The sequence below is a fragment of the Arachis hypogaea genome, chromosome 7, assembly GCF_003086295.3.
Source record: "Arachis hypogaea cultivar Tifrunner chromosome 7, arahy.Tifrunner.gnm2.J5K5, whole genome shotgun sequence".
Taxonomy (NCBI): Eukaryota; Viridiplantae; Streptophyta; class Magnoliopsida; order Fabales; family Fabaceae; genus Arachis; species Arachis hypogaea.
In genome coordinates this window covers 33,176,903-33,186,691 of record NC_092042.1, presented here as the reverse complement: position 1 = coordinate 33,186,691, position 9,789 = coordinate 33,176,903, and the positions used below count along the sequence as shown (strand labels likewise).

The 9,789-nt window shown below is 35.9% G+C and overlaps 1 long non-coding RNA gene across 1 annotated transcript; it reads right to left on the bottom strand.

Annotated features, from left to right (window-relative positions):
• Window positions 1–1,921: 1,921 nt before the first annotated feature.
• LOC140174480 (uncharacterized) lies at window positions 1,922–5,839 on the bottom strand. The gene is made up of 4 exons (XR_011863897.1): window positions 4,867–5,839; window positions 4,714–4,795; window positions 4,486–4,602; window positions 1,922–2,057 (listed from the first exon to the last, which is right to left on the bottom strand). It is a non-coding gene; the product is annotated as an uncharacterized lncRNA (long non-coding RNA).
• Window positions 5,840–9,789: the final 3,950 nt, after the last annotated feature.

Genomic DNA, 9,789 nt, shown 5'->3' with positions numbered 1-9,789 from the left:
GAGAAAGTAAAAATACAGAGTGTTTATCTTTGCCTTCTCCAACGTTAGTGACAAAGTTAGTGTCACTAACGTTGGCTCCCTTTTTTCTCCACGTTAACACCCACTTAGTGGCGTTGACGTGGCCATTAACGTGGGTGTCTATTTGCCTTTATAACATTAGTGGTGAAGTGTTAACTTCACCACTAACGTTGGAGCTTCTCCTTTCTTCCACGCTAGTGCTCACATTAATGGCACTAACGTAGGCTTAAATGGCCTTCGAAGGCGTTAGTGGTGTTAACTTCACCACTAACATTGCAAGCTTGCTTCTCTTCTACGTTAATGGCCACATTAGTGGCACTAATGTAGCCACTAACGTGGCTCTTCTCTGCTTCTTTTGGCCCTGAAATCATACAAACAAAGTGCATCAAAGCCTTGTTCTAGAGCATGAGATTATGCATCATCTAATTTGTCATTCAATTCATGCATTATTCCCATGAAATCATGTAAAATTCACAATGTTTTCTTGAATCAAGGTATAAGTATATATTCACCCAAATGCTTGCTTATTGTCTAAGAAAATGCATGAAACTACCTAAAATACATAAAGAAAATGCTAGTAAAACTAGCCAAGATGCCTTAGCATCACAACCCTCACCACTCTTCTCTAATTCACGTTGTTGCTACTGTGTTGTGTTAAAAAAGTGGCTGAAATGGCCACTTAAATGGCTTTATATATGTTGGGCTTGGGGCCAACTTAGGCTCGGTCCAACCCGTTAGTGTTTCTAGCCCGTTTGACCCACTTTGGGCCAAAACCTTTAAGATTAGTGCCTGATTTTCAACTTTAATTATTTTCCTAAGTTTTTTTATTATTTTTATTATTCTTACACTGTACTGGACAGTCTTAAGTTAGTACAAACGGCTAAATTACCGGTACGCGCTTTTACAATTTTTTTCGTAGAAAATTACATTTTTCCACTCGAAAAAATTTACTGAATTCAAATCTCATTGTTAAATTTTCAAATTAAGACTTATAAATTTTGAACCTGTTCCAGGAAATTAATTTATACTTTATATTATCTAAACGGTCAATTTTTAATAATTACATTTCTTACATTCTCCCTTCCGAATTAGAAAATTTGTCCCCAAAATTCGAATAACATATTATTTCCTCCAACTCCTAGTTCCTTGATTCTCGGCTAGCCCCTTTTAATATGAAGCATGTCCATATCCTCACAATTCCTTCCTCCACGAAATATTCTGCTACTAATGTTGTCAACCTAATCAAGTCGTCAAAGCATCTCGTCCATTGTAGTTCTATCGTGTCGAAGTTTCCACATATGGTTCATCGTTCTCATCAAGGAAGAAAGGTCGAGCATCTTCAATAGCTTGAACTTTGAAAAAATAATTTTTAAAATTGTGAAAGGACTCGTCAAACATAGAGAAAACTTTTCTCACCTAAACAGCCCAGAAAGAAACCCAACCTAACTTTTTAGAATAGCTAAAAGGTTTGGTCAATACAAAGAGGTAGAAGAACACTTTAACAGAAGGTCGGACATCTAGTTCCTGACAAAGGAGCTGGTATATTTATAAAAAAGCCCATGAGTTAGGGTGTAGTTAGGTAGGAGCAACGTTACAAGTCCAGACGACGTTAATTTCAAAGTCAGAAAAAAGAAGCCTAACATCTAGCTTAGTGTAATACCCTAACTACCAAAGCTCACGCTTCCGGCTGCGCAACTCTGATAGCTCGGACATTACGACGACACTTATACTATTTAATACTAAAATATGAGCCTGTTTAAAAAAACTTTAAACCGCAAATACCGTTCCCAAAAATGCTTTTGTTCGATAACGTACATCCATAGAAACCATACAACTTACAAAATCTCATAAAGAGTACATCCATATATATACATACATATATATATAAATAATATTACAGACATTAACCAATACAATCCCTATCCCTCTTATAGAATATATCAAGATAAAGGCGAGGGTACAATAATTAATAGTCCAAAGCAATACAGAACATCACAACAATAACTAAATAAATTCTTCGTAACTTCTGCGCCCATATCCTGAAAGGGGAAAAATGTAAGGGGTGAGAACATCATCCTCGAAAGGGTTCTCAGTAGAGGGTTTTTGGGAATTACTGTAATAGGATACATGAAGATAAATCGTACCAGTGATTAATAACTGACTTATGCCTCTTTTCAAAAAACAACAGTTTACAATAAAAGTAAAGTCGGAAATCTTTTCTGAAAGAGGAACCATTCAATTCTCAAAACATCAAAGCCTTTCAAAATGGTTTATCTATACTGAACCAAAGTAGCCTTTCACATTTTATTCCAAACCAGAAACCCAAAACCGAAATCAACCATCGGTTCATCTCATTCCAACCACGGCCCTAGGCCCAATCAATCCAACCACGGCCCTAGGCCCAAACAATCCAACCTTCAACCAAATCACCACAATCCAACAGAGTTCTAGTTGCAAACACAGATAGGAAGATGCAAGCACAAACAAACAGTTATTGCAAGTAGAACAATTAGCAATTAATCACATAGGCAAACCAAGTACAATATGCATACCCAAACAATGTCACATAGATGCATATGATGCATGCCTGTCCCTAATGGCTGATGATATCATCTGTCGGTTACCAAGCCAACCCGACGTGTCCGGTAGCTAACCCGGACACAGTCTCTCTGTTGTGCATTATTATCATTAGAGGGTATCTGCGCCCTGTCGCCATTAGAGGGTATATGCGCCCTGTCGCCATTAGAGGGTATATGCGCCCTGTCGCCATTAGAGGGTATCGGTGCCCTGTCACCCTTACGACAGAGAGAAAAACACAAGCATACTCGCTTACAACTTTCATCTCAGCCATTCGGCTTAAATCCACAAATCATTCAATTGCATACATGCATTTATATTCAATCATGGATCACCATCCATCTCAGCCATCCGGCTCACGGTTCAATTCAGAACCAACCAATTTATCAATAAATACAGTCCCTCGGCTTAAATTCATAATTCATAGCCAGCCATACGGCTTATAACTCATTCGGCAATCAGCCATAAGTCAATATCACACACAGCCATTCCGGCCCATAACAAAAACAGTACTTCCATCATTCAACATCATCAAATTCATAAAACCGGCATTTAAGCCATAACTCACTTTTCTCAAGCCATTTCACTTTGAAATCAAATTTTTAACTCTTTTCAGCCTTAGCTTTGAAGATCTCATTTCTCAAATCATCTCAGGCTCATAAGCCAAATTTTACTCAAAGTGAGTTCCCTTTTTAAAACAAAGCCACTCTCGGCATTCTCTTTCCAAAACTTCCAAAACCATGGCAAGTTAAGGATTTATTTCAAAGCATTCAAAATCACCCATCCAACAATGGGATTTTATAACAAAAGTTTCTCGGCAAAGTCCCAAGTCTTTAGGGAAGGTCAACTTATATAAATTCCTTAAAATTCATTGAAACTCTTAAAATCATAGATTTCTCGGTTCAAGTAAATAAAACTGAATTTACTATAAAACCGGCCATACAAAATCACAAGTTCCAACCCGGTCCAAAAATCAACTCATTTGAAACGAAACCGGTTCATTTGAATCAAACCACTTTCAAGTTTCTTTTTAGAACCCATTGTTCTAACTCTTCCAAAATGCCTCAAACTTGATTAATCAATCAAAAGTCTAGGTTCCTTTGAAATCACTAAAAACTCCTTTTTATATTGAAATCAATATTAAAGCATCATTCTTTCCTTCAGTGATTCAAACGGTAAAAATAGTTCAGTTTTAAATAAGCCGAACTCAACGTATAAGGTTCATCAAATAAATTAAGCTTGAAAACATAAATATCCTTTTAATAAATCAATTAATACAATTTCTCAAATCCAACCCTTTTTAAATAACCTTACAAACAAGTGTAGGATTTTATAGAAATTTCGGCAGCACCTCCCCTAAAACTTGGACTTTTGCCACCCGGTTCGGGTCCCAACTAAACCATTTCTCATTCCTTTTCAACAGCTCAAAACCAGAAATCAATTTAAAGCAAGCTAAATCCAACAATCGCCTCAGTGGCGTATCTCAAGGATACCATTTCAAATCAACTCAATATCAATCGATATAACTCATTTCCAAAGCTTTAAAGGAACGGCTCAATAACAAATCATTTGTCCAAAACCAAATCAATTAAAATAAACCGTGCTGAATTCAAAAGTGCATTCGACTTTTCACATCATTAAAATAATTGGCTCAAATCAAATCAATCCTCAACGGATTAAACTCAGATTCAAATCTTTAAAGAATCAACTTCAAACATTACATTTCACAAGCCACACAACAAATTCAGCCAAACCAACATCCATAATCGTTCGAGTCAATCAAATAATACATAAGGCAGATACAATCACTAAATACACAATATCTCACATCAGTATCCATATGTAATAATTCCAATACACAAAACATAGTTTTTTGGAAAGCGCCCCTACCTCAAAACGCAAAATTCCATAACCCAAACGTATCATCAAGTCCTTTCCGCCTCAACTCAAAATCAAAGGCAGCTTCAAAGCACAGCCCCACACATTTTCGCAGCAGCATAAACAACTCTAAATTACAACAAGCAACCTCAGTTACTAACTCTAGGAACATTAATACCATAAAGGCTTTAATACACGTACGGGACACTAACGTAGGGCTTTCGAAACATAATTTCTTACCGGAATAACAACACGAAGCAGCTGCGGATTCGAACCGGCACCGGCACAGCTCCGGCGGCGGCCAGAAGCTCCGGTGGATCAACTATAAAAACCACACAGCATCAAACCTTCTCGAAATTCCAAAAGAACTGAAATCAAACTTAAAACGCTTACCGGCAAAATTTTCCGGCGACAACAGCAAGGTCTCAAGCGGCAGAAACTCTGCCTGGAGCTTCAGCGGTGATCCCGAAAGTCACAGAGTCGTCCCCGGTGATCAGAATCACAGCGGTGGTTTCTGGTGGAGGTAACTCGCGATGAAATCCAAATGACACAGGCTCCAGTAACGGTTTCCCGGCGGTTGAGGCTCGGCCAGAAGCTCCGGCGACCGTGGCGGCAGCTCCGACGGAGACGGTAGTGAGAGACAGAACTGGCAAGCTCTCCTCTTCCAGCAGCGGCGCTGCGGCAAGGAGCACAACGGCGGCGTGTGAATCGGCGACGGCAGAAACGTGACGGATCTCCCTCACGGCGCGTCTCCCCCTCGCGCGACTAGCAACGGCGCAGGCTAGAGATGACGGCGCGGCGAACAGTGGCGGCGGCGGTGCCAGGCTCTCCTCCGGCGATGCCCTTCCCTCACTGCGCTCTCAGATCAAACTCCCTCTTCTGTCAACGGCGGCGGCGACGAAGGAACGCGATGGCGTGAAGAACGGCACAGGGAGGATGCAACGGGTGGCTAGGGAACGCAGCTCGTTGTGGGGTGCGGTGAGGACGATTGGCGGCGCGGCGACACGACGCGGTGAGGGCAACGCGACTGCACGGCGTGAAACGCGACCCTCTTCACTTCCGATTCTGATCTCCTTCTTCTTCGACGTTGGTGGCGAACGGCGAGCAGAAGGGCGGCGACGGCGAGGCCCACCGCTGCTGGCTCGCCTCTCCCTCTTCTCTTCCCCTGACGCGCGACTCTGACTCCCTCTCCATCCTCTGCTTCTAATTTCGGTTTCTTTCATGGCAATGGGAAGCCATGAGTGTTGCAAGCTGTTGGGGAAAGGGGAAAATCTGCTACTGTTGAGTGTGTTGGTTTGAGGAAGGAGAAGTGTTGCTGCTGCTGTTAGAAGAGAGGGGCGGCAGCAGTTGGGGGAAACCGGGTCGGGTTAGGGTTTCCAAGGTTAGGGTTTCATTTTTGAAAATTAGGGTTAAGGGCATTATGGTAATTTCACATAAAATTAGGAATAATATAGTAATTGAAACTCAGATTAAATCCAACACTATTTGTACATAGAAAATACTATTTGCTCATCAATTTCACAAATTATTTTCAATAAAATGCCCAAATCTAAAAATTAGAAATGGTATACTTAATTTCTTCATTTTCCAAAATAGCAGTAATAATATTTAAAATATTACTTATTTAATCCAAATCATATAAAATCCTTATTATTTCATGACTACCAACTTTATAAATTTGAATATAGAAAATAATCCAACAATTGTGAAATTGGATAAAAATCATAACTTATCTCAAATCCAATAAATCAAAACTTGCCTTAATTATCTTTAATAAAATAATCTCTGAAATTAAGGCTATAAATAACCATAGAATTTGAGACTTGATCATAATAAGACTTTTTCAAATATTCTAGGTCTTACACTTAGTGAAGAAGCAATCATAGACATAGAAGAAAGTGCGTTCCGACCTATCAATTGGGGAAAACACACCCTCTCTTTGGGATTTGCAACCACTATCTCATAGTTCCTCTCATCCTTCTGGTTTTCACACAGTCTATGGTGCCTACGAATGGTCTCGACATACTCTCTATCAATAATGGGCATCGGAGTAAGAACAAAAATATCTACCCAAGTCAGGTGTGAGAAAATTTTGGTCGACATATTGTGAATTACAGATTGAGACATTTAAAGCTATACCTACAAATGCAACACACAAAGGAAAAATCGTCACAACAAGTTAGGAAGTCGAGCAAATAATCACAAGAAGTCAGGTCATCGTCGACAACACCAGCAATTCACTACAACTCGTATAAAATCTCATAAACGCAACAAATCACTATCAAAATTCCAAATACAGAAAATGGCATTGCTTCTGAGAAGGCAAAAGCAACACCATTTGAGGACAACACAACCATATCAAAGCCCGTAGCAACAATCTCAAACAATAAACAGTATCAATAAATTTTAAGATCAATTAACAAGTGACCGTTCCAAAAGACAGTTCCAAAGAAAATGAAAAACCCTCCATCAACATTTTAAATCACGTTTCAAAGTATCATTCAAAACAAAAAAATACAAGTGCTACCAAAAACAAATCGAAAACGAAAATAACAAAAATGGGCAAAAGCACTAACCTTGGTGAAATGAAATTTAGTAGGGCACGTCAAACGGTAAAAACACAAACGATTCTCTCCAAAAGCATGAACGAAACCTTCTGAAAGCTTCAAGAAAGAAAATTCTTGAATGCTGGAACAAGGCGCATGAAAGAAAGAAGTGAAAAAAAAGAGCTAAGAGTGCTAATGTTCAAGAAACAGAAAAGGAAGAAATGAGAAAGAATGAGGTATTTATAAGATATAAGAGGTAAAAAAGAAATTTCGCACCCCTCTTTTAATGTCCTGCATGGATCCCTAGGAAATTACCATGTAACGTACACCATGTGATTAAAGGGGCAACGTTTCAAATATTTGATACACGTCAAGTACCTGACCTCTTAAAGGCGGCGTACCCTACGAAGGAAATTGTAACCACAAATGCATAAGCCCGACCTCATGAAAGCTCAGACTCAAGTATGGACACTGTTCATACCCTTGTCCAAAACATAAAGCTAGACCCAACAAGGAAGAAGGCCCACCCAAAAAATGGTAGCCACTTCTATTCTTCTCGACCTATTAGGAGGTCGGACGCGACTAGGGAGGTTCAGTCCCACTTATCCAAATAAGTAACTACCTTCCCGAATCTCTCTTACTATCTCTACCTCATCTAGAATGTAGATCTCAACAAACTCCCAAGTTAAAAAAAAACGGTTGTCCACCAACAAAGTTGGAACTACTCCAAAAGGTGGGTTATCTATTCTATTATAAATACACTGACACCCCTTAGGTATATTCAAGTCTCAATTTATTAAAAACCTGCTTAAATCCATTGCTAACTTAAGCATGGTAGTCTCTTACAGGTACCACCTTCACCTCCTCACAAGGAACTCGGACAGTGACACCTCGACACCAGTACAACTCAGACGCTGCCTAAGAAAGAGTCTGGACCTCACATTCAGACCCAAATTATCGTTTCAGATAACCCTCAAAACAGGGTCTATTAAATATTTTTTATGAGACAATTTAAACACTTTTTTTTATGAATAAAAATTTCGAATTACTTTATTTACATTTTACCGTGTGTGATCAAGTGACGTAAAATAAATTAATGTTAGTTCTTTTAATTTTAACCATTTAATCTAAGTTGTCCAGAACAATTTTTTTAAAGATCTAATAAAAAAAACTTTTATCTATCTTTTTTTCCTCCATATGTTTCATTCATACTCGTTCCTTATTTTCTTATCAAAACTTCTAATAAAAATAGCTGTATTTACTAAGCCACTTAGAGTCTTGCACTATAATTAATAAGTAAACCCATCACTATTATGAAGAAATAAGATTACGTTTGGGCGGGATTTTTCATCAATGTGTCATTTTTTGAAATTTGTTATCAAAATATTATCTTTAAATAACTATTTATCTATCTGAATTATATGTCATTCTTTTACTACAGTAATTAATTTGATTTTCTATTTTATTTTTAATTATAATTATTTATAGTAATGTAAGAAAGTATGATTTGAATAATTAGTCTCAAAAAAATAATATTTAGTAATAAATTTTAAAAAAGTTAGCACATTGATAAAAAAACTAATAAAATAGAGTAAAACTCCTAATAAAGAAAAAACTAATAAAAGTTAGCACATTGAAGTCGGCCATGTGGCCCACTAATAATGACTACCGATGTAAAATGTTAACTCACATATGTAATCGTTAAATATTTATGTGTGCATTTTAGATAAATTAGTCTCTAAAATAGAGTAGAAAATAGTCTCCAAAAAATTAAAAAAATTCAAAATAATCCCTACAAATTTTTAAAGAATTTAAAAATTTAAAAGTAGTCATTTTTTTCTAAGTTTATTTGGTCTCAAAATTTTAGAAGGTTAGGAATATTTATATTGACCTTCATTAATTTAATAATTTCTTAAATTTAGTTGTTATTATTATTGTTTCTATATCACCTCAATGTTGGTATCATATATTAATGATTAAATAATATTATTTTTTATGATATTTTAGTGTTAATATATAAAATTATATTTCAGTATATACTAGTATTTTTACCCGTAATAATATTACGATAATATAATTTTTTTTAAAATTACGGTCTACTTTGTTCTGATAGTTATAGATTATGCATGTCATAAAAGATTTATAAAATCAAACTACTTTTACAACAAAAATCGTAGGTTGAAAAAAATTTCTGACTAAAAAGATCAAGGTATATGTAGATAAAAAATTAAATAATAAGATTTTTAGTTAATATTTTTATATGAAAAAGTATAATTTTTTATTAATAATTAATTTTAACATTCGTTATCTAAAATTTAAAACAATTTAATGTGTATAATTTTATATTTAATTAGGTGTTAAGTCTGTTGCACAAATAGAAATAATTAATTTTTATACTTGTTATCTAAAAATAATATTTTTTTCTCTATGTATATAAAAATATTATTAGATATTAGCATAAAAAAAATTATACTGATAGTTATAAGATTAAGTCAAAATTAATTTTTTTTAAAAATTATATATAGAGTAAAAATAGTATAGAGAAATAGAAAAATGGAGAGAGGTAAATGAGAGAATTTATTAATTTTTAAAAAAAATATTCTCTCTCAATTTTAATAAGAGTGTCATGTGACACATTTGATTATTAAATTAGATAGTATTATATGATACATAATATAGGTATATTTCAATTTCAATTTCAATTTTAATATTTCAATTTTAATTTTAATACAATTAAAGAATGTCATGTTGCATATTTTGATTGTCAAAT